General features: G+C 43.9%; 1 pseudogene across 1 annotated transcript; it reads left to right on the top strand.

Annotated features, from left to right (window-relative positions):
• Positions 1–6,232: 6,232 nt before the first annotated feature.
• On the top strand, positions 6,233–14,066 carry LOC308415105 (testis-specific Y-encoded-like protein 1; annotated as a pseudogene). The gene is made up of 3 exons: positions 6,233–6,302; positions 11,620–11,743; positions 12,916–14,066. The product of its transcript is annotated as a testis-specific Y-encoded-like protein 1 (transcript).
• Positions 14,067–27,832: the final 13,766 nt, after the last annotated feature.

Genomic DNA, 27,832 nt, shown 5'->3' with positions numbered 1-27,832 from the left:
CACCAGGGAAATAAAGAGAGGGGCCTCAGACTATTTTTGTAGTAAATGGGGGTGTGAGACCATGGGAGAAGCCTACTGGAACCCTTCCTCCGCTTGGGATCTAATTATAGTTAAAGAGGGTCGTAGGCCAGGGGAGCCAGAGAAAGGGGAAAGAATCCCCTTTATCCAATACCTGGCTTATAGGACTGGGTGTGCCTCTGAAAGCTCCGGTAGCCCTCTGGGACCGTGCAAAGACAGTTATTGTAACCCTCTAAATATCAGCTTCACCCCATAGGGAAAACAAGATCGTCAGTGGGTAAGAGAAAACCGTTGGAGATAGAGAGTCTATACTGGCAGAGGGGACCCTAGATTCATTTTTGTTATTAAGATAAAGATAGAGAGTCCGCCCACATGACCCGTAGGCCCCAATTCGGTGCTTGATAACCCTGCACCCAGGCCTGAGAGACCTCCTTGTCTCACTCTGTCACCAAAGGAGGACTTGTTTCCCCTTTTGACCACACCCTCCTATCTCCCTATGAGAACTGAGGACCGCCTGTTCAATCTGCTTGATAGTGCATTTGTTGTTTTAAACTGCCGCTACTTTGACCTTAGCTGTCTTGTTAGGACTTGGAGTGGCAGCAGGAATTGGAACAGAGGCAGCTGCCCTCATCCAACAACCTTACTACTATAATGAACTCAGAGCAGCTATGGACGCGGACCTGGGAGCATTAAAACAGTCCATAACCAAACTAAAAGAGTCATTGACTTCATTATCAGAGGTAGTGCTACAGAACAGACGAAGATTAGATATTTTGTTTTTACAAGAAAGAAGACTCTATGCTGCACTAAGAGAAGAGTGCTGCTTCTATGCAGACCACACTGGATTAGTGAGAGATAATATGGCCAAACTCAGAGACAGGCTCAAACAAAGACAGAAGTTATTTGAGTCTGAACAAAGTTGGTTTAAAAGATGGTTTAACAAGTCCCCATGGTTTACCGCTCTAGTCTCCTCCATAATGGGACCATTGATTATTAAAAATTATATTGTGCTTACCCTAAAAGAGACCAAAATTGGCCTTAGAGACAGGCAAGAGTAATTGGACAGCCCTCTTTATCCTCTACTGCCTTCAATCATAAGAAGTTTCAAGAGAAAACTGGTTTCTTTAACTCTAGCCCTACTTCTTAGAGAGATAACTATGAGAGGCATTGCTGCCGGGGTAGGCACAGGAACCACTGACCTAATCAATCTAAATCATATAGGGCAACTACAGGCAGCCATACATAATGATATTAAAGCTCTTAAAAAAAAAAAAAAAAATCAGTGACAGCACTAGAACAGAGTCTTACTTCCTTGTCAGAGGTAGTCTTGCAGAATAAAAAAAGACTAGAGATATTTTGTTCCTCCAAGAGAGAGGTTTGTGTGCCGCTCTAAAAAAATGTTGTTTTTATGCAGACAAGACAGGATTGGTCCTAGATAACATGGCCAAACTCAGGGAACGACTAGCCCAGAGGCAAAAACTGTTTAAGAGCAATCAGGGGTGGTTCAAAAGTTGGTTTTCTAAGTCTCCCTGGTTGACCACCCTGCTCTCCTCCCCGATGAGACCCATAGAGATCTTACTCATGATTCTGACATTTGGGCCCTGCATCATCAACAGACTCCTGCAATTTGTCAGAAAAAAAATTTCTGTTGTCCAGGCACTGGCCCTGACTGAATAGCACTACCAAAGATTACAACAGCAGGATACAGAGGTACCCTGATGCAAATAAGTGAAAGATTTCCCTTAATGCAGAAGAGAAAATGGGGGAATGAAAGACCCCCGCTTAGCAACAGTAAATGCCATTTCTGTAAGGCTGTGCACACACGGGGCAGGCTAGGTCAGGGTCCCAGGTGGCCAAGCAAGATACCGGTGGGCAGCCAGCTTGCAATAGACAAAGAAAGGGAGACACTCAGACAAGCCCAGCTTTCAGATAAGCTGCAGCCCCCGACTGGTACCAAGAGTTGTGTCCTTGGAGCCATATTTCTGCCACAGTCCCTGCCAAACAAGATGTCTGTAGTTGACCACCTGGACCTGGGTAAAGACACAATATTTTGTCATACATGCTGAGACAAGGACGAAAAACAGCACCCTGTCCCAGAGGAGGGGCCAAGGCCACCCTTTCCGAAGAACTTGAGGCTTGTCCCCAGTTCACCCTGGTTTCATTTAAACTAACCAATTAAAACCCTGTTGCTATGCTTCTGCTTCTGTACCTTGCTTCTGCCCCCTAAGCCCTATAAAAAGGGGACTGCCCCTTTGTCCGGTGCACAAGTCCTCTGAGAGACTGTGTGCCCACAGGTACCTGTGTAAATAAACCTCTTGCTACTTGCATCCGAAGTGAGTGGTCTCGCTGTTCCTTGGGACGGGTCTCTTCAGATGGAAGATACCCTCCGGGGGTCTTTCACTCTCCATCTATGGTGATTGAGAGTTATGGTTGGTATAGCAGTTTGGGCTGGCACTTGTGCTCTCTTAGGGTCTGCATGATGTCTGTCCAGGCTCTTCTAGCTTTTATAGTCTCTGTTGAGAAGTCAAGTGTGATTCTGATTGGTCTGTCTTTATATGTTACATGACCTTTTTCCCTTACTGCTTTTAGTATTCTTTCTTTGCTTTGGGCACTTGGCGTTTTGACTCTTATGTGTTGGAAGGAATTTCTTTTCTGGTCCACTCCATTAAAACACCGGTCAAGGACCTGTAGAGATAACTCAAGAGTTAAGAGTAATGGCTGCTATTCCAAAGGACCTAGATTCAATATAGAGAACCCATATGATGGCAAACAACTTTCTGTGGCTTCAGTTGAACTGAAATAGGCACAGTTAACTGGCATACTCAAGGAGAGCACTTATGTAGAACAAAGAATATAAACCTGTACAATGATACCAAGAACTTTTAATCACACAACTTAAAAGACAAAGAAGAAAATCTTGAATATAAAAAGACAATATGGTCAACAAGGTAGATGTAGAGTGCCGATGGAAAATTAGATCCAGCACAGGCTTACCAATTGGCAGCAAAGGATCTACACTGGGACCAAAGCAATGGGTAAGCTCTTGTGTGTGCGCCACAAAGAGGTAAAGTTTCCTGGGACTGAGCACCAATTCCGATTGAAAAGAAAGAGATTTGCATCTCAGGTAGCAGGAGGATCAGAATGGGACATAGGTCAAAGGGTTGGCTGCAGTGTATGCCTGTAAGACCTCAGAGTTCCCTGGATTGAGCAACGACACCCATTGGAGAGGACAAGAAGGGCCCCCAAAACCATTGTCTTCTTACCAATTATCCATCCCTACTAAGCTGTCTGGAGGCATCTGCTCTGATGCAACCAAGAGAGCTCTATCCAGACAGGCCTGCTCTGAGGTCTCAGAGGTGCAAGGCCTGGAACCCCAAAACAGAACCTGTCCTACCATGTTACATATTGTTGTTAAGCAATTGTCTCATTCACCAAGACACAAGGCAGAGAGGGAACAATTCCCCTGTAAGCCACCTGGAACCTTTGTACACCATTACTCAGCCTAGCTACTCCCTGGGGATATAGCCTTAAGGGTGGCCTCTACATCCAAGCCTGTCTTTCCCCGGCAACACTGACCTGAAGAAAATAAGAACTGGTACACTCTGAGCCCTTGCTGGACCTGCTTCTAGGCCATTGGGGCCTAGGTTCCTAAACCGGGGACAAACACACATCAAAGAGACTAACAGACACAAAAAGTGGCGGGGGTGGGGGCAGGGGTAAGAGATAAGGTAAGGGATAGACAGAGAGATACAATGGTCTTCTGGTCCTCTAAGATCCTAGACTGTGCATTTGTTAATTCGATAAGCATCTCTGTTCCTCCAGCAAATCCCTGGACAGGGCCGAGACCAGACAGCCAGGTGTCTTTTGACCCTTCACCCTGGCTGATCTCCCAGGATGTTAGGGAATGTGAGCTAGTCAGGAGAAGCCAAGAGGAGTATGCTGCCTACTTGGTTGTCAGGAATCACAGCCAGGAGGCCATCAAGGCACCAGTCCTGGGTGGTACCCTGCCAGCCCAACCTGTTTTGAACCCCTTTGGGATTATGGCAGACTCAGGCTGTGTCTACTCAGATTCCAGCAGCCACATCTCGGTTTAAGCTCCCTGTTCACTTGGTACACACAGTGAGGTGACTTGAATCTGATGATGGTGTACCACCACCCCTCATCCACCCACAGACCACATTGGGGTTCCTGATAATTGGGAGTATTCCTCACAGGTCTGGGTCCTAACTCTTCGGCTAGAGATAACCCTGAACATAGAAAGGGGGTGAAGTGTAATTTAGGTTGGCAGGGACATATCTGTCCAGGAGAGCTAGCTGCCTTGCTTTGAGATATTGAGACAGCCCAAAAGCTGGGTAGCTTTTTCCCCAACCCTGTCTTTCTGTGTTTAACACTGGGAGGTGGGGGTTGGAAGGTCTGTCTGGAATGGTGAATGCTCCAGAGCCTCAAGGAAAACATAGGGGACCGAGAAATATCTGGTGTACAGGTACAGGCTTGACAAGTTCCCCAAGAGCACCCAGAGGCAGGCCTTGGTACAGATCGCTTTGTAGTGAAATCTCAGTGGTGACCCTGTCCAACCTAAGACGTCTGCCAGCTCTGGTGGTATCTCTCTGTATACCGGTGTTCAAGAGGGAGAAGAAGAATCACAATAATGTTGAGGCTAGCCTTGTCTACAACAGTGATGTATAATACAGCCTGGGCTACATAAGGAGACCTTATCTCAAAACATGAGAGACAACAGGACCTGGTGACATCCTGCAATTTTAGTCTCCATTAATAGGGGATAAAAATCTCTGAAGCCATCCCATCTTTCTGAATGTAGTTACCTTGAGGTCAGCACTGAAGTTGTTGATCTTTTGACAGTCGGACTTTTCCAGATGGAAGTTGGCCCGTCTTTGGAAGAACAGAAGCACCATTAACCACTGAGGCATCTCTCCAGCACCAAAAGTTAAACAGAGTAGAAGAAGGTAAGCTTTCTATTCTGGTTTAATAATGTGAACGAAGGAGAATCCTTAAATACTGTCTCTATCCTAATGGCCTCAATTTGTGTTGTTCCAAATTCTCCCGACTTCACTCTGCAGTCTTACGTTTTTACTGCCCACTAGAAACAAGTCTGACAACTTGCTAAACATTCTTTAAAACACACAAAATGTGCTATTTTTATGAGAGGGGCACACAAGGGGAGGTTAGAGAACAGAATTGAGGAGTTGGTTCTCTTACACCTTTCCATGTGCTCTGGAGATCAAATTCAGTTCAGCAGCCTTGGTAAGAGATGCTTTACCCCCTGAGCCTCCCTTCAGGGTCATGTATCTTTGCTAAATGCCTTCAGAACTTCCCTTTAAGCATAAACCAAAGAATTGCTGAACAGAACTTAACCCACCTCAAAGGCTTTTAGTGCTGCTGACTCATAGACACTGTCATTGTCCTCCCTGGAGGTCACCTTCAGCTAAAATTCATCAAGTAGAGCAGTGCAGTCTGGGACACTCTAGCCCATGGACTACCAAACAAGCTTCAGCAAAACTCTTTTGTCATGAAGCCACTAAGACAAAGGGACATTTTTGTTGTTGGTTTGTTATATCTAACATCCAATGCCTTCTGAACTGCAGGGATTTCATAGGTGTACTAAGCACACCCAAAAATGGACTTTCTGTAAATAATATTGTTATCCATTATCACAGTCAGATCATCCCATTGCCATCCTCAAATCCCAACATTATAAACATACCTTAGCTTTTGAAATATCAAATTTTCTCTAGTTTGTTTCTCTTGTTTTGCAGGTTTGTGCTTGTGGTTTTTTGTGTTGTTTCATTGTTTATGAGACCAGGTTTCTGTGTACCTCTGCCTGTTCTCTAGGCCAGGCTGGCCTTGAACCCAGATCTCCTGTCTCTGCCTCATAAGAGCCTGGCCTAAATATGTGTGCCACCTTGCATAGCTGTTTACTCAAGTTTTAAGGCTGTGTCATCAAAAGTTGAAATTTTTTGCTAGACACAAAATGAGCTCCTGTCTCAAAAACAATTCAAAATAGTCAGGCTTGTGGGTACACACTAATAATCCCTGCACTTAGATTAATGCAGGAGGATTGCCTTTCAAAGCCTGCTTGGTTTACAGACTGAGACCCTTGCTCAAACAAAACCAAAATGAAGAAGAAAAATAGAATATGGATTCAGTGGAAAGCTAGTCTATCTAATTTTGAACCACACTCCAGTTTCTTACAAAAATGGTGGAATTAGACAGGTGTGCATTTCCTGATAGGAAGCACACCAGTCACCACTGCCACACCGAAGCAGGTACAGCTTCAGAGGAAGACAGAAAGAGCTGGTTTTCTTGTTCTGTGTGCATCTGTGAGACACACCCCCCCCACACACACAGTGGAATAATACAATAAGACTATCTTTACAGTAAAATAGTCTACCTCTTTCATAATTATGGAAACAGTACTTTTTCCATGATGTGGAAAGTCTAATTCAATGTGTTACATGTCTTTCTCTGTGGTGCTGATGACTGAGACTGAGTCCATACTTATCACTGAGCTCTATTCCCAACTCTGCCTTCCAAATATTTCTAAACACATTTCAGCCAAACTCAAATTGTTCCATAACATTTTTTCCTGCCCCCTAGTTTAAAACTTTGTTTTCTTTTTTCTTTTAAAACAAGATATATTTATTGAGTATAGTGTTCTGCCTGCATGTATGCCTACACACCAGAAGAGGTGTGCAGCATATCTCATTAGAACAATTTTTTTTTATAATTTTTTCATTGAAGAACATTATCTTACAAAAACAAAGATAAATGTACAGATTTTAAGCATTTTTGCATAAAACATAGGAATACATTTGTGTCATTGCTTTGCTTTTTTTAAGGTTTGATAGTGTGCATTAAGATCTTACTAGTTACAATGAACATAAAGTACATGTAAAACAGGATGTAGCCTGGAATTAGTCAAAGTTTTCTTGGTGTGTAAGGAGTAAACCTAATGGTATTTTGTTTTTTGTTTGTTTGTTTGTTTGTTTTTGTTTTTTTTTGAACTTCACACAATCTGAGAGTTGTTTCAGGGGCAGCCCGAGACTCTGTGGTTAGCATCCCACTGTCAGTGACTGCATATTATGTCTGCTCTTTTGTGACTAAGTTATCTCACTCAATATGATATTCTTTAGATGTATCTATTTTTCTTAAGAATTTCATAAGGTTATTATTTCTGATAGCTGAGTAGTAATCCATTGTGTAAATGTACCACAATTTTTGTATCCATTGATCTACTGAAGGACATCTGTGTTCTTTCCAGCTTCTGGCTATTATAAATAGAGCTGCTATGAACATTGTAGTGCATGTGTCTTTGTTGTATATTGGAGTGTCTTAGACCATGTTGATCTGAAATGATGCATGGGAGTATTTCAATCTTCCTTTATCTATTGAGGCTTGTTTTGTTACCAATTATGTAGTCAATTTTCGAGAAGATGCCGTGTGGCGCTGAGAAGAAAGTGTTCTTTTGTTTTACTATGATATGTTATATAGATATCTATTAATTCCAGTTTGTTAATAACCTCTGTTAGTTTTAGAGTGTCCTTGTTCAGTTTTCTTACCAGGATCTGTTCATTGGTGGGAGTGGAGTATTGAGTTCTCCCACTATTATCGTGTGGGGCACAATGAACTTTTTTTGAGCTTTAGTAGGGTTTCTTCTATGAATATCAGTGCTTTTGCATTTGGAGCATATTTGTTAAGGATTGAGAATTCCTCCTGACAAATTCCCCTTTAATGGGTAAAAATGTCCTTGCTTATCTTTTTTGATAACTTTTGGTTGAAAATCGACTTTATTCGATATTACAATGGCCACTCCAGCTTGCTTTTTGGGCCCATTTGTATAGAAACTTTTTCCCCAACCATTGACTCTGAGATAGTGCCTGTCTTTGTCTCTGAGATGAGTTTCCAGTATGCTGAAAAATGCTGGGTTTTGTTTATGTATCCAGTCTGATAGGCTATATCTTTATATTGGGGAATTGAGTCCATTTATGTTAACAGAAATCAAGGATTAGTGGTTGCAGTTTCTTGCTACTTTTGCTGTTGGAGGTGGAATTGTGCCTATGTCTCTTTCTCCTTCTGGTTTTATTGCTTAGGAGTTTTCCTGTATTTATCAGGATGTAGTTCCCCTGGATGTATTGTGTTTTCCACATATAATTTGTTGTAGTGCTGGGTTTGTGGTCAGATATTGTTTAAATTTATTTTTGTCTTGGATTTTCTTATTCTCTCCCTCTTTGGTGATTGAGAGTTTTGCTGGGTATAGCAGCTTGGGGTGGCATCTGTGCTCTCTTAGTGTAAGCATGATATCTGTCCAGGCTCTCCTAGCTTTCATAATTTCTGTTGAGAAATCTGGTGTGATTCTGATTGGTCTGCCATTACATGTTACATAACCTTTTTCTTTTACTGCTTTTAGTAATTTTTCATTGCTTTCGGCATTTGGCATTTTGACTATAATGTGTCTGGAGGAATTTCTTTCTGGTCCAATCTATTTGAACTTCGGCAAGTTTGTTTTATGCTCATGGTAATCTCATTCTTAAGGGTAGGGAAGTTTTCTTCTACAATTTTGTTGAAGATATTTACTGTACCTATTAGTTGATATACATTGCCCTCTGCAAGCCACCTGGGACCTTTGTAAACCCTTACTCAGCCTAGCTACTCCCTGGGGATATACCCTAAAGGTTGCCTCTACATCCAAACCTGTCTTCCGAGAAAACCCTGACCTCAAAGAAATAAGAACTGCTACACTCTGAGCCCTGGCTGGACCTGCTTCTATGCCCTCGTGGCCTAGGAACCTAACCAGGTGTCAGACACAGAGCAAAGAGACTAACAGACAAACCGAGTGGCGGGTTGGGGTTAACAGATAAGGCAAGGGATAGACAGAGAGATAAAATGGTCTTCTGTTCCCCTAAGATTCTAGACTGTACATCTGCTAATTCCACAAGCATCTCTGTTACTTCAGGAAATCCCTGGAAAGGGCAGAAACAAGATGACCAGGTGTCTTTTGACCTTTCACCCTGGCTGATCTCCCAGGATGTTAGGGAATGTGAACTAGTCAGGAGAAGTCAGGAGGAGTATGCTGCCTGCTTGGGTGTCAGGAATGAGAGCCAAAAGAATATCAAGACACCAGTCCTGGGGTTTTCCCTGCCAGCCCAGCCTGTTTTGAACCCCTTTGGGATTGTGGCAGACTCAGGCTGTTTCTACTTCACCAGCAGGAACATCTTGTCCTAGGCTCCTCCCACACTTGGTACACACAGGAAGTAGCTTGAATCTATGATGGTGGACCACCAAACCCCATCCACCCCCAAATAATTGAGGGATTACGGAGATTTGGGAGTACTCGTCACAAGTCTGGGTCCCTACTCTCTGGCTAGAGATAACCCTGAATATAGAAAGGGGGTGAGGTGGGGTTGAGTTTGGCAGGGACATATCTGTCCAGAAGAGCTAAAGATGACATGTTCCCAAACCCTTCATCTTCTTACCTGGAAAACACAGGTCGGTATATCAGGTAGTACTCAATATGACTTATGTCAGAACCTGTCCCACAAAGTCATCTGGTCATCCCTCCAGATCTGATGCCACAGAGGATTCAGGCCTCACACATGCACCATCTCCACGGCAGGCTGCCTACTACCCTGCACTGAAGATAAGGACATGTCCAAAGAAGAATGGAATATTCTACCACAACCTGCCCCCTTGACTACCAGGCCCTGGCCTTGGGGTCCCAATTCTAAGAAACTACTAAGCATCCCCAGGCAGTGAGCAGCCAGGCAACCATTAGGAGCTAATTCCAGCTCCCTCACAATCTCTCTCCTCTCACTAACCCTCCACCCCTCCACCACCTCACCCCACACCTTCAGCAACCACCAGGCAGCATTCTGGGGACACTTTGCTCTCTGTGCCTCTCCTAAATCCCCAAGTCACCAATAGAGATGGACCCTTCATTCTCTGTCCTCTCTAAACACACACACACACACACACACACACACACACACACACACACACACCTACCTATGCTCCTCCTCTTTCTGCCTCTAGTTCACCAATATATACAGCAACAGCCACAGTTTCCAGGGCAGATGGCAATCTCTGGGTACCAGATGATGTAACCACATTCCTTTGGAAAGTCTAACTATCCAGGAGAAGTATTCATTGAGGGGCACTGAGAGTCTGCAGAGGTCCACAACCTCCCCACCCCATGCACAGCCTAGGTTTTATGTCACAGCTGGTGGAGGTAGAGCCCTCTAAGTGCCTCCAAGACACAAGCCTGCCAGTGCTTTCCAATTATCTGTCCTGAACAAGCTGCCTGGAGGCATCTGTTCTGATGCAACCAAAAGAGCTCTATCCAGGCAGGCCTGCTCTGAGGTCTCAGAGTTGCAAAGCCTGGAACCCCAAAACAGAACCTGTCCTGCCACCTTGCATAATGTTGTTAAGCAATTGTCCCATCCACCAATACACAAGGCCAAGAGGGAATGATTCCTCTGTATGCCACCTGGGACCTTTCTACACCCTTACTCAGCCTAGCTACTCCCTGGAGATATAGCCTTAAGGGTTGCCTCTACATCCAAACCTGTCCTTCCCAGACAACACTGACCTCAAGGAAACAGGAACTGCTACACTCTGAGACCTTGCTGGACCTGCTTCTAGGCCCTCGGGGCCTAGGTTCCTAACCCTGGGACAGACACAAATTAAAGAGACTCACAGACACACAAAGTGGGAGGAGAGAGAGATAAGGCAAGGGATACACAGAGAGATACAAGGGTCTTCCAGACCTCTAAGATCCTAGACTGTGCATCTGCTAATTCGATAAGCATCTGTGTTCCTCCAGCAAATCCCTGGACAGGGCAGAGACCAGAAGGCCAGGTGTCTTTTAACCTTTCACCCTGGCTGATCTCCCAGGATGTTAGGGAATGTGAGCTAGTCAGGAGAAGCCAGGAGGAGTATGCTGCCTGCTTGGGTGTCAGGAATCACAGCAAGGAGACTATCAAGGCACTAGTCCTGGGTGGTACCCTGCCAGCCCCTCCTGTTTTGAACCCCATTGGGATTATGGCAGACTCAGGCTGTGTCTTCTCAGATTCATTCTGAGCCCTTGGTGGACCTGCAATTTCTATGAGTTTTATATTACCTTGCTCTACAAAGTGTGTTCCTGGACAGCCAGAACTACACACAGATACCATGACTCTGAAGAATAAACAAAAACAGAACACAAAATAAGAGAAAGAAAAGCCGGAAATTTTGTGAGAACTTGCCAATGCACATTAAATGCAGCAGTTTTGGGGCTTTCGGTTGTCTGACAGAAATATTTGTAATAATAAAAGTTCTTACTCGTTACGTTTGGAGAGCCCAACAAACCATCCACAGGGAAGGTCATGCTTTACCAGCTCAAATCAGCACAGCACCTACACCTCCTTAGCCTAGGGTAAGTGAGCCCTAAATCAGTTAAATTCCCTGAATATTCTCAAAATTCTCAGAGCCCTGTTCCAGGGAAGTGCTTCTGAGTCCCCCAAGAGACTCTTCCAACAAGCATCTCCTGGTACTGCCCAGAACAGAACCTCCCAGGCCAACACAATTGGTGTTCTCTTCTCTGCACAGAGGGGTCCCTGAGTGCTCCAAAGCCCAAGGCTCCTAAGTTAGACTTACAGTCTGCAGAGAAGAGATCTCACACAAAGACTTCTCTAGCCACCAACTCCTCCAGCATCTTAGAAGGAGTCAGAGGGTGGGTGGGGGATAAACTTAATTGGTCCAGGCCTGGCTGCCCATGGGTCGAATCTCAGACCTTTGGAGGGTTGGGATGGACAGCAAAATTCCCTCAGGGCCATTCCCCTGACTCTGCATTCTCAGTTGGGAACAAAGTATTGAAAGACCCCCGCTTAGCAACAATAAATGCCACTTCTGTAAGGCTGCGCACACACGGGGCCGGCCAGGTCAGGGTCCCAGGTGGACAAGCAAGATACCGGTGGGCAGCCAGCTTGCAATAGACAAAGAAACTGAGACACTCAGACAAGCCCAGCTTTCAGATAAGCTGCAGCCCCCGACTGGTACCAGGAGTTGTGTTCTTGGGGCCATATTTCTGCCACAGTTCCCACACTTAGATAAGCACAAGGCAACTATTCTCAGGAGCCGCAGTCCCGGCTGGTACCTGGAGCTGTTTCCTTGGAGCCATGTCCTTGGGCTCACTCCCTGGCTACATTTAAACTAACCAATTAGAACCCTGTTGCTATGCTTCTGCTTCTGTACCTTGCTTCTGCCCCCCAAGCCCTATAAAAAGGGGACTGCCCCTTTGTCCAGCGCACAAGTCCTCCTAGAGACTGTGTGCCCACAGGTACCTGTGTATCTAAATAAACCTCTTGCTGTTTGCATCCGAATTGTGGTCTCGCTGCTCCTTGGGAGGGGTCTCCTCAGGTGGAAGATACCCTCCGGGGGTCTTTAGTAGAAAAGGAAGAGCAATCCTTTCACACTGAGAGCTGGCTCTGCCCTGTGGATATGAGACAACTGGGATCTGCCCCAGTGTCTCAAAGGGGCTGGAGTGATGGGCCTGCGAAAGCCACATGGGGTATAAAAGTGCTCACTTTACTGGTCTCTGAGAGGCTGTTTGATGCCATTAAGTTATTGAAGGAACCGAATAACAAGAAAATAGCCATCCAAGATTCTACTCAGATTCAACAGGAGCCACAACTCGGCCTAGGCTCCTCCCACACTTGGTATACACAGTGAGGTGGCTTGAATCTGATGATGGTGGACCACCACCCCCATCCACTCCCAGATCACTGTCGGGTTCTGGAGATCTGGGAGTGCTCCTCACAGGTCTGGGTCCCTACTCTCCAGTTAGAGATGACTGTGAACATATAAAGGTGGTGAGTGTGACTAAACTGACCTCTGTGCGACCAGACCTGTCATAACAAGCCCGGAGCAGGACGAGGGGACCTCTGTCCATGTCAGCCGTGCCCTCTGTGATGCAGACACTGTCATGGCAACCTCAGGTCAGCTTCTGCTGCTAGGCGAGAAGGTGGTAACAGGTGAGGGTCTCGCAGGGATCATGGGGAGCCCAGAGCCCTGGAGCGTCTTGGGCCTTGACCCCCAGATGCCAGTGGCCTCAGCAAGGCAGGGACAGATTCTGTCTGATGTCAAGGGTCTCGCTGAAGCAGCGTTTTTAATAATGAATAATGCGGAGAAGGCCCTAGAAAGTTGGGGAGAGGAAGCCGAGGCCCACGATATGAAGATTGAACGGGACACCATCGCGGTAGCATCAGAAGAGAAGTCAGAAGTGGCAATGCAAAGGAGTGAGGAGGTGATGAAGGTGGAACTGAAGCCTGCGGGTGAAGAACTTGACATGTAAGAGGCTACAGGAGTAGTGAGGGAGTCGCAGGAGAAGGCAGGGCCTTGGCACATAAGCATAGATCTTCACACGAACCCACTGTAGGACATCCAGGTAGAACTGGACACTGAATGCTCAGGTTGACAGGGCCTTCCAACATCTGGAGCAGAAGTTTGGGCAGATGCAGCGACACTCTCTGGAATGAAGGAACTATAACATTCAGAATATCCCAGACTTCTGGATGACTGCCTTCAGGAACCACCCTCAGTTATCCGCCATGATTAGGGGTCAGGAAGCAGAGATGTTAAGGTCCATAACCAATCTGGGGGTGAAGGAACTGAGACATCCGAAGACAGGCTGCAAATTCAAGTTTTTTTTTTTTTTTCAAAGAAACCCCTACTTCAGAAACAAGCTGATTGTCAAGGAATATGAAGTGAGATCATCTGGTCGAGTGGTGTCTCTTTCCACTCCAATCATATGGCGGAGAAGGTATGAGCCCCAGTTCTTTACTCGCAGAAACCAAGACCTTATCTGCAGCTTCTTCACCTGGTTCTCAGACCACCGCCTTCCAGAATCTGACAGAATCCCCGAGATTATCAAAGAAGTCCTGTGGGTAAACCCATTGCAATACTACCTGTCGCGTGAAGGAATCCATATACCCCGACTTCGCCCAATAAGTGAGCCAGTGGAGATTCCCAGGCCTTTTGCCTTCCAGTCAGGTTAATTTTACCTTTGAAAATGCAACTGAATGGGTCCCTTCTCACCTGTGCTTGAGCATAGGCAGCGGTTACACAGTGTTTTTATTTGATTTGACTTTTCTGCATCTTTTGTCTGAATAGTTTCTCTGCCTGAACATTAAGACTGTGGACCTGCTTCTGCTTTCACATGGCCCCCATGCTGTTCTGAATTCGTATCTGCAGGTTCATGGACAGGGCTTGTACCCTTTCTAAGCTGAACAATGAAACTGTACATTAAACTGTGAATCCTGTTTTCAGTCTGTTTACCTGTTCATCATGTGGTTAGCATGCCCTATAAAGCTTATAGGGCGACGAAACTAGACACACACTTCCTAATGGTTTATTAAAGAAGAAAAGAGATTGTGATAGGTACTCTAAGTAGGGAAAGTGAGCTGAAAAGGTATAGAACCAAAATAAATCAGATAAGATTGGTCTGTGGATGACGACAGGATGTGTGCTTTCACAGTTTGGTCAAAGGTGATGGGAAGAGTATTTCTCAGAAAAATACTTTCTCTGAGTGTTGAATGTCGCCTAGACAAATGCTATATAAAGACATAGTGCCAGTTTTGGTTATTTTCCTCTCTGTGTGTGATCTGATGTCAGTGAAAATGTAATATTGTGCTCATATTTTACCAATATTCAGTAAAATGTGACTTGTTTACTTATGGAGAAATTTACACACTTCTGTTTGCATTCATTTGAAACCCTTTGGGAGAACAATAGTCTTTACAATACTGAAACGTAAGTGAATTTTTGTAACAGTTTTCAATATTAATACAAATTCTTAGAAAGTTTGGATAATTTGGTCTTTAGTAAATGTGTCTATAAAATTATTGTCTTCATGGGAAATAAGTATGTGACTTGACTGCGTTGAGAGTCTCTTCTTAAACTGCACATAGCTGTAAAATTTTTTTTGTCAGATTAGCACTGTATTATGAGTATATTTGTTGCCATTTTAATGCATGATTCTAAATAAAAGCACGGCACCCTGTTGGATAACTTTTTTCCACACCTTGGCCAAAAACCTGCCTCAATGGGTTTGTATAAGTAACAAGACTGTTGAATTATCAGATTTTGTAAATGAACACAATAAACATTATCCAAGAGTTATTAAGAGAACACAGTGATGTTTCTCTGCTTAAAGAGTGATTGTTACTCTTAGAGTTTTGTTGCTTTGGAAGGTTGACAGTTACAGTTGTTTACTAGGATTTGAGACCTTTCCACACAACTTGTGCAGTACTCCCATATCTTCACTCCTCAGTCTCACAATTTGTCTCCACAGATGATATTTTCATGTGTTATTGAAATGTGCATTTCATAAGCAGACACGAATAAAGTACTTTCCAGTTAATATACCATTTCATATCCTTTCATCTGTGAAAATATTAACTTTATTATTATCTTCCATTTTTCAGATACTTCAAACCTTTTATCATAACTTCTCTGCCTTGTATTATTTCTGTTCCCCAGTGTGTGATAACCTTTCTAGGGACTCCTCTTGCTAGAAAATAAAGTAATTATTCACTGTGATGAATTACACACTTTTAAAAGGCATTCAGCTAGGACTTCAGAAGGCAAATGGATACATTCCACTTCTTTTCAGACCTGATACGCAAATAATCCCATGATACGGTTTGTAGAGAATGGCACTATTTCACATTTTTACTTTCATTTCCCTCAGAATTTATAAACCTTATGAAATAGAGCTACGTGTATTTAGATTTTATTGCAGCTACCATGCATTGCACATAGTTGTCAGCAATTTATAGATTGAAGAAATGAACCACACAGATGGCAGAGCTAAGTGCCCAGGAAGACTTAGTGTAAAGGGAAGAAGTTTCTTGCTATCTTTGTTGTTAAACAAAGACAACCTGTGTTTTGGCATAAGTGTTAGAAAAAGGATGAAGAGTGTGTATGGGGAATGGTATGGCCTGTGGAGGCGTAGTGATCCCTGGAGGTGTGAGAGTTGCCTCTGTAGGACCCATGTTTGTAACCCATCCACCTAAGAGACCGGCCACAGAAGGGTATAGTACAGAATACAGTTTATTCAGGTCAGGGGAATTAAGAGGGTAGTAGAGGCAGCGAGAAGAAAGGAATTGAGGCTTGCCATCAGCACATGGAGAGAGGGGAGTTAAAGGTACAAGAGCAAGTGGAGGAGGGGGCAAGCACCCCCTTTTAGAGTGTCAGGTCATTGGGGGCAGAGCATAACTGGCTGTTGCCAGGTAACTGAGGGGTGGGGTTTACCAAATCGCAACAATCTTGCCTTAAAAACCATTATGATAGTTTTCAATCAATTTCTAAAATTGATGTCAGAAGATTTTGCAAAGCTGTTTGATAAATAGCAAAATGCTCTTTTAATGATTAAACAAGGCTTAGACTTTTTAATGTATTATTTTTCATCTGCCATAATAACAACACTTCATGTTGAATACTCTTGTAAAATTTATTTGTTTTGAACAATATAAGGTAGATCTTACACTGACAATAAGATATTATACTCAAGGCATATGTTGTCTAATATGCTGGCAGTCCAAATCATGGGTTTGTGTTTGGGTATATTTATCTGCTCTACACAGACTTGTTATAAGTAACATGTACTAACTTACAAGAGTGTAAAAAACAAGATATTTCAGGTTTTCACATTACATTTTGAGAATACTGTCAGAAGTGTACTAAATGTATATTTCATATATAAATTTATATTTATATGGCATATGAATATAAGTAACTTTTCCATTAATATTGCCAGTCGTAATTATATAGGACATTATTAATGAATCTCTAAGTAAATATATTTTTAAAAGTTAAACAGTACTACATTCTTCCCATGAACTGCATATGCTTTTGTGTAAGTCAAGGTTTATCTAGCTAAAATGCAAGATCAATAAAGAATACTGGGTTAAAAGAAGTGAGATACATTTATTAACTTGAATGCCTAAAATACAATGAGTTGTTTGTAAAATGTACTATGCAACTTAGTTTACTTCTGTTATATGCAGAGTAGTTTGAGTCTAAATTTACACTCTATGGTTTATAATTCTCTAAATTCTATCAAATTCTAAAGATTAGTTTAGATTCATATTTTTTAGAATAAATTGGTTTTCTATCATTTAATGTAGGGGTATGCACTGTATTCAGAAATTACTTACTGTAGATGTTATAATAACTGAATATTAACCTTAAATAGGTTATTTTACTCTAGGCATGTGTTGTATAATACTGTGGTCATGTATTTGTGATATTGGATTTGTATTTAACACTTGTTTAGCAGCATCAAATCTGGTCTTGGCATTGTATCAGGTCACTTTCATGAGTGCTTAACAGTTGAAGGAGCATGCTTCACTTTTGAATAATAATGTGGTCTTAAATGTTAGCAGCCGTAGTCATTGTTGAATGTGATTAGATGAGAGGGATCTGTCTTTGCTATTGAGGAACTCATTCAATGAAGGGAGAATCACTTGTTTGGTGTTTTCTTTCTTAAAACTCAATATTGCTCATCCCTAAAAAGAAAAAAATTCACAAACAAATTTAAGGGAAAACAAACTGGGAAAGAGGAAGCATCAAAGACGTTGGCGACTTCTCACTTTTCTTTACTATTGAGTCCTTGACTAAAGGAGTTGTATTTATTTTATTTGTATCTGTTTTATTTTTATTTCTAGAGCCGAGGACCCAACCCACGACCTTGTGCTTGCTAGGCAAGCACTGTATCACTGAGCTAAGTCCCTGTGTGAGCATTTTAGGAAATACTGAGTAACTTGGGAGCAGTGCTTTATTCATGGCTAATTGCTGCTCTGATTCACTGGTCTGCCTTCATCCATTTCTCATGACTTCAGAGATTCTGAAGATCTACAAGAAGTTTCCACCTACCCATGTTATAGGAAGCTATAGTTGTCAGTTTGTCACAAACTTGGAATGAGCTGGGAAGAAGAAACCACACTTGAAAAATTGTTAAGATCAGTTGGCTTGTGGACATGGCTGTGTGTCATTTTCTGAATTGATAATTGGCATGACCCACTGTGGGAAATGCCACCCTAGACAGGTGAGGCCTGGCCATGTAAGGAAGATAGCTGAGGAAGCTAGAGGGAACACACCAGTTCTGCTTTGGTTCCTGCCTTCAGGTTTCTGCCCTTGATGATGTACCTATAAACTGACATAAGACTTCTTTACTGTCTTAGGGTTTAATTGCTGGGAAGAGACTCCATGACTAATGTAACTCATATCAAAGAAAACTATTAGAGCTGGCTTAAAATTGTAGAGCTCCATCCAATATCACTATATCGGGAGAGTCCAGGGTGCTGAAGGGTGCAGGGACCATGGGAACGCACTGCAGAGAGAAAGAGAAGGACTGGATAACAGGCACACTTTAAACTCAGGACACCAGCCAGTTCCTGAAGGGGCCCCGAGTGGCCTGAGCAGATGCTTGCAGAGGAGCCTAGGAGAGCCATATGGAACACCCAGGCCTATAATGACTGTAGGGTCAGAGCCTCAGAAAGAAACAAATGCCTGGACTTGAAGACCAAGGGCTGATGCCCCCCACACACACTCAAACTTGGTGCCCAGCCAGGCCATCAGAACTGGACCTGCCCAGAGATCCAGCAGTTGCCAGCCCCTTCTCTTCTTGAGGGTGCTGACTATACAATCTCTGAACACACTCTAGGTTCTAGGTCCATGCTGACTGCCAAGAAGTCCCTCCCAGGATGATCCTGGACTGGTAAGGCATCAGGAAAGTGAAATCAGTCGTGGCACAGCTCAGGGCAGAGGGGAAGTTAGAAAACCCATTGTGGATAAGGAAAAACTCAATCAGTCAGTAGGAACTAGGCCCAACTCTGGATTCCCACCTGGCAGCAGGAGGATCTGCAGGGCACCCAGGACAATGGGTGGGCTGCTTGCTGTGTGTGCCTGTGAGGTCCCAGGTTTCCCTGGACTGAGCACCAACTCCCATTGGAGAGGGAAAGCAGGGTCCCGAAAACCTTCATATTCTTACCTGAGAAACACAGGTCGGTATCTCAGGTAGCCCTCAATATGACTTCTGGCTGAAGCTTCCACACAAGGTCAACCAATCATCCTTCGACCTCTGATGCCACAGAGGCTTCGGGTTTCACTCATGCCCAACCTCCTCCACAGGCTGCCAGCCTGAGCTGAAGAGTAGGACAAGACCAAAGAAGGAAGGAATATTCCACCCCAACCTGCCCCGTTTACTACCAGGCCCTGGCCTTAGGGCCCCAATTCTAAGAACCTCCTAAATATCCCCAGGCAGTGAGCAGCCAGGGGAACATTAGGAGCTAATTCCAGCTCCCTCACAATATCTCTCCTCTCACTAACCCTCCGTCCCATCCCCACCCCACCCCACACCTTCAGTAACTACCAGGCAGCATTCTGGGGACACTTTTCTCTCTGTCCCTCCCCCATATCCCCAAGTCACCCTCACAGGTGGACACTTCTTACTGTGTCCTCTCTAAAAACACGCACACAGACACACACACACACACACACACACACACACACACACACACACACCTAACACCTTTGACTGAGACTGGAAAGCAAGCAACTGAGAGCTCTCTGAAGAGATTCAACTGGATCATTGATGACCTTCAACTACACACAGGGCACCAAGAGCAATTCTCACCTGTCACACTATGATTCTTGCAGCACATTCCCCCCTCCCCTGACCACCACCTCCTCTTAGGCTACTAGAAACTGAGGTCCCCTGAGGGGTGCCATAACAAATACTCAGGATGCCTTCAAACTTATTATCCAGGTGCTCAGTAACATAGGTTCATGGCTAGTGGCAATCTACCCACCTACTTACCTATCTACCTTGCTACCTACCTACCTGACCACCTACCTACCTACCCACCTACCTACCTACCTACCTACCTACCTACCTACCTACCTACCTGACCACCTACCTACCGTCCTACCTACCTACCTACCTACCTACCTGACCACCTACTTACCTACAAACCTACCTATTTACCTACCTGACCACCTACCTACCTACCTACCTCCCTACCTACCTACCTGACCACCTACCTACCTACCTGCCTACCTACCTGACCACCTACCTACCTACCTACCTACCTACCTACCTGACCACCTACCTACCTACCTGCCTACCTACCTGACCACCTACCTACCTACCTACCTACCTGACCACCTACCTACCTACCTACCTACCTACCTACCTGACCACCTACCTACCTACCTACCTACCTGACCACCTACCTACGTACCTGCCTACCTACCTACCTACCTACCTTACCACCTACCTACCTACCTACTTACATACCTCCCTTGCTCCTCCTCTTTTTGCCTCTATTCACCAATATATACAACAACAGCCACAGTTTCCAGGGCAGATAGCAATCTCTGGGTACCAGATGATATAAACCACATTCCTTTGGAAACTGTCACTATCTAGGAGAAGCCTTCATTCAGGGGCACTGAGAGTCTGCAGAGGTCCACCACCTCCCCCACCCCATGCACTGCCTAGGTCTTAAGTCACAGCTGTTGAAGGAAGACCCCTCTAAGAGCCTCCAAGACACAAGCCCACCAGTGCCTTCCAATTATCCATCCCGACCAAGCTGCCTGGAGGCATCTGCTCTGATGCAACCAAGAGAGCTCTATCCAGGCAGGCCTGCTCTGAGTTCTCAGAGGTACAAGGCCTGAAACCCCAAAACAAGAACTGTCTTGCCACCCTATATATTGTTTTTAAGCATTTTTTTTCATCCACCAAGATACAAGGATGAGAGGGAATGATTCTTCTGCAAGCCACCTGGGACCTTTGTACACCGTTACTCAGCCTAGCTACTCCCTGGGGATATAGCCTTAAGGGTTGCCTCTACATCCAAACCTGTCCTTCCCAGACAACACTGACCTCAAGGAAATAAGAACTGCTACACTCTGAGCCATTGCTGGACCTGCTTCTAGGCACTAGGGGCCTAGGATCCTAAACAGGGATCAGACTCAGAGCAAAGAGACTAACAGACAAACAAATCAAGGCACCAGTCCTGAGTGGTTCCTTGCCTGCCCGACCTGTTTTGGACCCCTTTGGGATTATGACAGACTCAGGCTGTGTCTACTCAGATACACTCTGAGCCCTTGGTGGACCTGCAATCTCCATGAGTTTTATATTAACTTGGTCTACAAAGTGTGTTCCAGGACAGCCAGATCTTCACACAGAGACCATGCCTCGGAAGAATAAACAAAAACAGAAAAAGAAAACAAAATAAGAGAAAGAAAGGCCTGAAATTTTGTGAGGACTTGCCAATGAACACTCAAAAATGCAGCAGATTTGGGGCATTCGCTTGTCTGACAGAAACAATTTTAACAGTAAAAGTTCTGATTTATTATGTTTGGGGAGCCCAACAAGCCATCCGCAGGGCAGGCCATGCTTTACCAGCTCAAACCAGCACAGCACCTGCACCTCCTTAGCCTAGGGTAGGTGAGCCCTGCTTAGGGTGAATTCCCTGAATCCTCTCAGAATTCTCAGAGCCCTTTCCAAGGGAAGTGCTTCTGAGTCCCCCAAGAGGCTCTTCCACCAAGGCTCTCCTGGTACTGGCCAGAGCAGAAACCCCCAGGCCAAACCAAGTGGTGTTCCCTTCTTAGAACATAGGGGTCCCTGAACACCCCAAAGCCCAAGGCTCCTAGGTCAGAGTTACAGACAGCAAAAAATATCTCCCACAGAAAGACCTCTCTAGCCACCAACTCCTCCATCATCTTAGAAGGAGTGGGGAGGGGGATAAACTTATTTGATCCAGGCCAGCCTACCCAGGGATAGAATCTCACACATCTGCAGGGTTGGGATGGCCAGCAACATTCCCTAAGGGCCATTCCCCTGACTCTGCATTCTCAGTAGGGAACAAAGTATAAAAAGAACAATCCTTTCCCACTGAGTGCAGGTTCTGCCCTGGGGATCTGAGACAACTGTGATCTGCCCCACTGTCTCAAAAGTACAGGGAGTGATAGGCCTGGGAATGCCACATGGGGTTTAAAAGAACTCAATTTGCTGGTCTCTGAGAGGGTGTTTTTTTGTCATTAAGTTACTAAAGTAACCTTATAACAAGAAAATAGCCATCCAAGATTTTCAAAAGTATATAATAGAAAAAAAAACAGCTTGAATAATGTTTAATAAGGATTAGATTCTCTGCCAGCACACTGTTCTGGTTGTTTTACCTGCATGTCTGTGTACCACATGTATTTATATGCCCACAATGTCCATTATAGGGAAGTGGATATAGTGGAGCCCTCAAAACTGGAGTTATAGAATCTGACAGGTGTGAACTATTATGTAAGTGCTGAGCATTGTAAATGGTTCCTCTGGAAGATCAGAGGGACCTCTTAACTGTTGAATCCTTTCTCCTACTCAGTACTAGGGTCATATCCTCAAGTTCTGGAAGGCAACACTGGCAATGACAATATCCTGAATTGTTTGGGGGAATCTCTTTGAATCCACAAACCCCATGAAACCACTAATTCAGGAAGAAGTTTTATACCCTAATCACCCGATTTTTTTTTTCTGATTTCATTGGATATATTTAATTTAAATTTCAAATGTTATCCCCTATCCTGGATTCCCTTCCATATCCCCTTATTCCATCGCCCCTCCCACTGCTCCTATGAGGGTGTTCACCTACACTCCACCTCCTGCCTCCCCGCCCTGACATTCACCTACACTGGGGCATGGAGCCTTGTCAGGACCACAGGCTTCTCTTCCCACTGAAGCCCCACAAGTCCATTCTCTGCTATGTGAGCAGCTGGAGCCATGGGTCCATCCATGTGTACTCTTTGGATAGTGCTTTAGTCCCTAGGAGCTCTGGTTGATTGAGATTGTTGTGCTCATGGGGCTGCAAGTCCCTTCAGTTCCTTCAGTCCTTTCTCTAACTCCTCCATTAAGGACCCAGTTCTCAGTTCTATGGTTGGCTGTGAGCATCTGCCTCTGTATTTGTCAGGCTCTGGCAGAGCCTCTCAGGATTCAGCTATATCAGGTTCCCATCAGTGTGTACTTCTTGGTATCAGAAATATTGTCTGGTTTTGGTGGCTGAATATGGCCTAGATCTTCAAGTGGGACAGTCTCTGGATGGCCTTTCACTCATTCTCTGCTCTAAGATTTGTCTGCATATTTTCTTCTGGGAATATTTTTGTTCCCCCTTCTATGAAAGACTGGAGCATCCACATTTTGTCATTATTCTTCTTGAGGTTCATGTTGTCTGAATTGTATCTTGGGTATTCTGAGCTTTTGGGCTAGGATCCACTTATCAGTCAGTCCATACCATGGTAATTATTTTGTGATTGGGTTACCTCACTCAGGTTATTTTTTAGATAAACCCATTTGCTAAAGAATTTCATGAGCTCATGGTTTTTAATAGCTGAGTAGAACTACATTGTGTAAATGGACCACAATTTCTGTATCCTTTCCTATGTTGAAGGACATTTGGGTTCTTTCCAGCTTTTGGCTATACTATAAGTAAGGCTGCTGGAATATTTTTCCTTGTTATAAGTTGGAGTATCTTTGCGGTATGTGCCCAGGAATGGAATAGCTGTATCTTCAGGTAGTACAATGTCCAATTTTCTGAGGAACCACCAGACTGATTTCTAGAGAGTTTGTACCAGTTTACAACCCACTACTGGTGGGGGGGGTATAGAGGAGTTCTTCTTTCTTGGCCTCCTTGCCAGCATCTGCTGTCACCTGAGTTTTTGATCTTAGCCATTTTGACTGGAGTGAGGTAAAAAATAAGGTTTGTTTTGATTTGCATTTCTTTGAGAACTAAAGATGATGAACATTTCTTTAAGGGCTTCTTAACCATTTGATATTCCTCAATTGAGAATTCATATATTAGCATTGTCTGAGTTCTTTAATAAGCTTATTTACTTCTCTGCAGTCTAACTTGAGCTTTTTACTCTCCCTCTAGCCAGAAGAGTGCTGTCTGTCTATGTTCTGAGCTCCTGACTGGGACTTTGTGTTGTTTGTAGTGGACTTTAGTACAGTTACTCCAGTAGTTTGACTCAGTTGTCCACATAGTCCTCTTTTGTTTATTTTTCAGATAAGTAACTGACTAGGTGTTGGAACCATTGATGTCCTTCTAGAGAATAGGATATGTTTTGCAATGTGGCAGCATGGAGATGTGGGAGGTGTCTTTGTGGGACCATGCTGAGGCAGCCTTTCCTCCCTGTCCACCCCTGGGCCCCAAGGTTCCAGGATAAATGAAATTTATTTGGAGCATTGGAAGGGGATGCGTACTGAGTGGAGGCAGAGTAAGAATAGGCAGAAAGAAACAGGAAAGAGAAAGAAGAGAAGAGGCTGTCTGGAAACATGTGGAGAGAGAGGTGGAAGAACACAGAGGAAGGGATAGAAGTAAGGGGATAGTCTATTTCTAATAACTGGACTAGGAAACTGTTGGGCAGAGCCTAGAAGAAATGCTATCAAACTCCATGTGCAGGGAGATTTGGAGATCCACATCATTGACCCTGCTCTCAGAAGGCAGAGGCAGCCAAAGCCTGCCAATGTGATATATCCGAATGTCATCTCAAAACCAAAGATAACAAACAAAAAATTCTCCAGGGCCACATAGGGTAATCTGTGTAGCCAGGGAATACAGGAGGCCGGGGATTCCATCTCAACATTGCCAATCAAAATAAATAAATGATACCAGGATTTCTATGCTAGGTCTGGGTAGATGATTTAAGGAATGAACATGATGTGAGAAACATTAATACTTCCCCCTGGACAATCTGACAGGTCAGAAGTGCAGAAGTATGCAGACTTAATACACGTCTTTAGTCTCAAGAGACTTTGATTAAATATAACCATTCACTATCCCCTTTTAAAGACATTTTTGTTTGTTTACTTGTGGTTTCCTCCCTGAGACATGGCCTCCTATAATTGAAGATGGCCTGGAACTCATCATCAAACCTAGATTGACTTCAAAACTTTCATCTTCCTGCGTCCACCTTTAAGTTATTGGAATTAGAGGCACACTTTCTGCCTTGAGGTAGTCTGTTCTTTTTGGGGTAAGACAAATAGTTCAGGGTATGACAATTTTTTGAGAATAAAACTTGTGCGTCCAAGGTCCTAAGATATAAGCTACCACACTAGGAAGTGCTGGGGTAGGGGGCTGGGTATAAAGAAAGAATAGGTTAGGGGGTTGTAGAAACAGGCTTGCTGTGATTTCCACAGGTAGGAAAGGGGCAAGGCCATGTATCCAGGCTGAAGAGTGGGTAATCTGAATGATTTACAGGAGTGAGTCCTGATTTATCTAGTAACTAGCCTTGGGGAGCTTAGGGCTAGAAAGTAGTAGCGAGAGGGTGGGGGAGAGATGGGGGAGTTGGATACTAGTTTTCATGTGAAAGAAAATATCCCAAGCAGTTGTTCACTATCTCTTGGCTTTAGGTAGGGCTTCCTCTCTAGGATCAACCAAACCACAAGAGGTTAAAGCATCAGAATTACAACAGAGAAATAGCCCTGATTGATATAGGCTTCAGTATTCCTCCATTCCTTAATTCTTAAATTCTTTGAAAAGTGTTTTCCTTATTTGTTTTCCTTCCTGATTTCTGATTTTGAAATATCTTTTGAAACCAGATGCACCATAGAGAATAAAAGAGTAAAGGAACTAAAATCCCAGAGACTCAGACATGCCTAGCTAGCATGAGGTGATCTATTTATCCAGGCCCATCAGGACTCTTTGCATTGAGGTCTCCGGACCTCTCATAAAATCTCCAGTGCATTCTTTCAGAACAACTCAGAGGGAGAAAAAAGGCAAGGACCACAGTTACACCTCTTTGCAAGTAGGAAGATTAAGGAAGACTCACAAATGAAATATCTCCATGAAGACTGCTGGGCTGGGATTTCAGCTCATCCCAGCTCTTTGGAAGCCCTTTCCTGATTCCTCTTCCTTTTTCTGCTCTTTCACTGTAGGGTGTAATGGGTATTCAAAAGTCTAAATTCTTTTTTCTTTTGGGGGGTTTGTTTTGGAGAGGTTTTAAGAAGCCTTCAATGTTCTCAGCAGTATGCAACACCTCCAGACAGCTTAGAGAGACTGACATAAATGATTTTGCCAAAGTGAATGTTTAAAATGCATCCACTGTGGTATTAGTCTGGCCCTGCCTCAGCAAAACTAAAAAACAAAACATTAAAATCAAAACTAAACTAAAAAGTTAAGTTTTTCTCTACCAATGCATCCATGCAGGTGGAAGAATTCCCTCTGAAGGTTGCCAAATTCTGTATAACTGTAAGTCTCAAAATGTGGAAAAGGCAAAACCACTGAAGCAGCTGCCTGGCATCAGTGGGAGGCAAATGCACAGAGCTCAGAGGACTTCACAATACTGACCCTACTCTGTCCTATGAAATAATACTGAGAAATTCATGATGTGTTTGTCTAAACATGTAGACTGTACTTCTATAGAGTGAGGCCTGAGGGTTGTGCTCAGTGATAAAGCTTTGACCAGCATGCCTGTGTGGGTGGGGTGGCTCTGGCATCCATCTCAGGAAAAGGGAAATGGCAATACAAAATAAACCAACGCTAATGTAAACTACTAGAATTGAAAATGGAAATAGAAACAATGAAGAAATAACAAAAAAGAATCAACCCTAGAAACCACAATTATGCTCATACCTCAAACACACAAAGACTCTACAAAGAAAGAGAAGTTCAGACCAATCTCTTTCATGAACATCGATGCAAAAATACTCAATAAAAGTTTTGCAAACTGAATCCAAGAACACATCAAAACAATCATTCATCATGATCAAGTAGTCTACATCCCAGGGCTGTGGCAATGTTTCAATATACAGAAATCCATCAATGTAATCCACTATATAAACAAACTCAAAGAAAAAAGAACCCACAAGTTCATCTCACTAGATTCTGAGAAAGCATTTGACAAAATTCAACATGCCTTCATCTTAAAAGTGTTGGAAAGAACAGGAATCCAATCCCAATACGTAAACATAAGAAACGCATATACAGCAAACAAATAGCCAACATCAAATTTTATGCTGAGAAACTTGAAGCAATCCCACTAAAATCTGGGACTAAGACAAGGCTGCCCACTCTCCAGCTTCCTATTCATTATAGTCCTAGATGTTCTGGCCAGAGGAATTAAACAACAAAAGAAGATCAAGAAGATACAAATCGGAAATGCAGAAGTCAAAATATCAGTATTTGCTGATGACATAAAAGTATATTTTGTAGGGAGCATTGCCTGAGAACCATGCTTAAGAAAATGACTGCACAGCAGCCACCTTAGAACTGGTCAATGCTGTACCTACACCCCCACTGGTAAGAGCCTGACCTTTCCGAGGAATACCCCAATGAGGTTCTGCCGAGATTAGCTGCTAGGTAGCAAGATAAGATATCCTGAAACACATACCTGACTGTTAATCTGTAAACTGCAACACCACCCTCTTCCTGTCACGTAGATGCTGTAAAAATTCCACTGCACCCTGCTTTCCCCTTTTTGCCCAGCCCATATAGCTGTAAGCACCAAATCCTCAATGACGCCTTGAAACCATCTAGACTGACTCTTGTCATTTTTTTTCCACTTGGCTTCCTTTCTCTCTCACCCCCATGACTTTCAGGACGAAGGCCTCTTAGGGAATCTGAATAACCTGACCTGCTGGATGGGTTAAGTGGCGCCCGAACAGGGACTGGAAGAATGACTGGAGTACCGGACCCCAAGGAAAGAAATGATTTGCTCATTGTAGCATTGCTCATGCGCTGCAGGAGAAGGAAGGTAAGGTTGAGTGCTCTGT

The sequence above is a fragment of the Micromys minutus genome, assembly GCF_963924665.1.
Source record: "Micromys minutus genome assembly, chromosome: X".
Lineage (NCBI taxonomy): Eukaryota > Metazoa > Chordata > Mammalia > Rodentia > Muridae > Micromys > Micromys minutus.
This window is presented reverse-complemented; position numbering and strand designations above follow the sequence as displayed.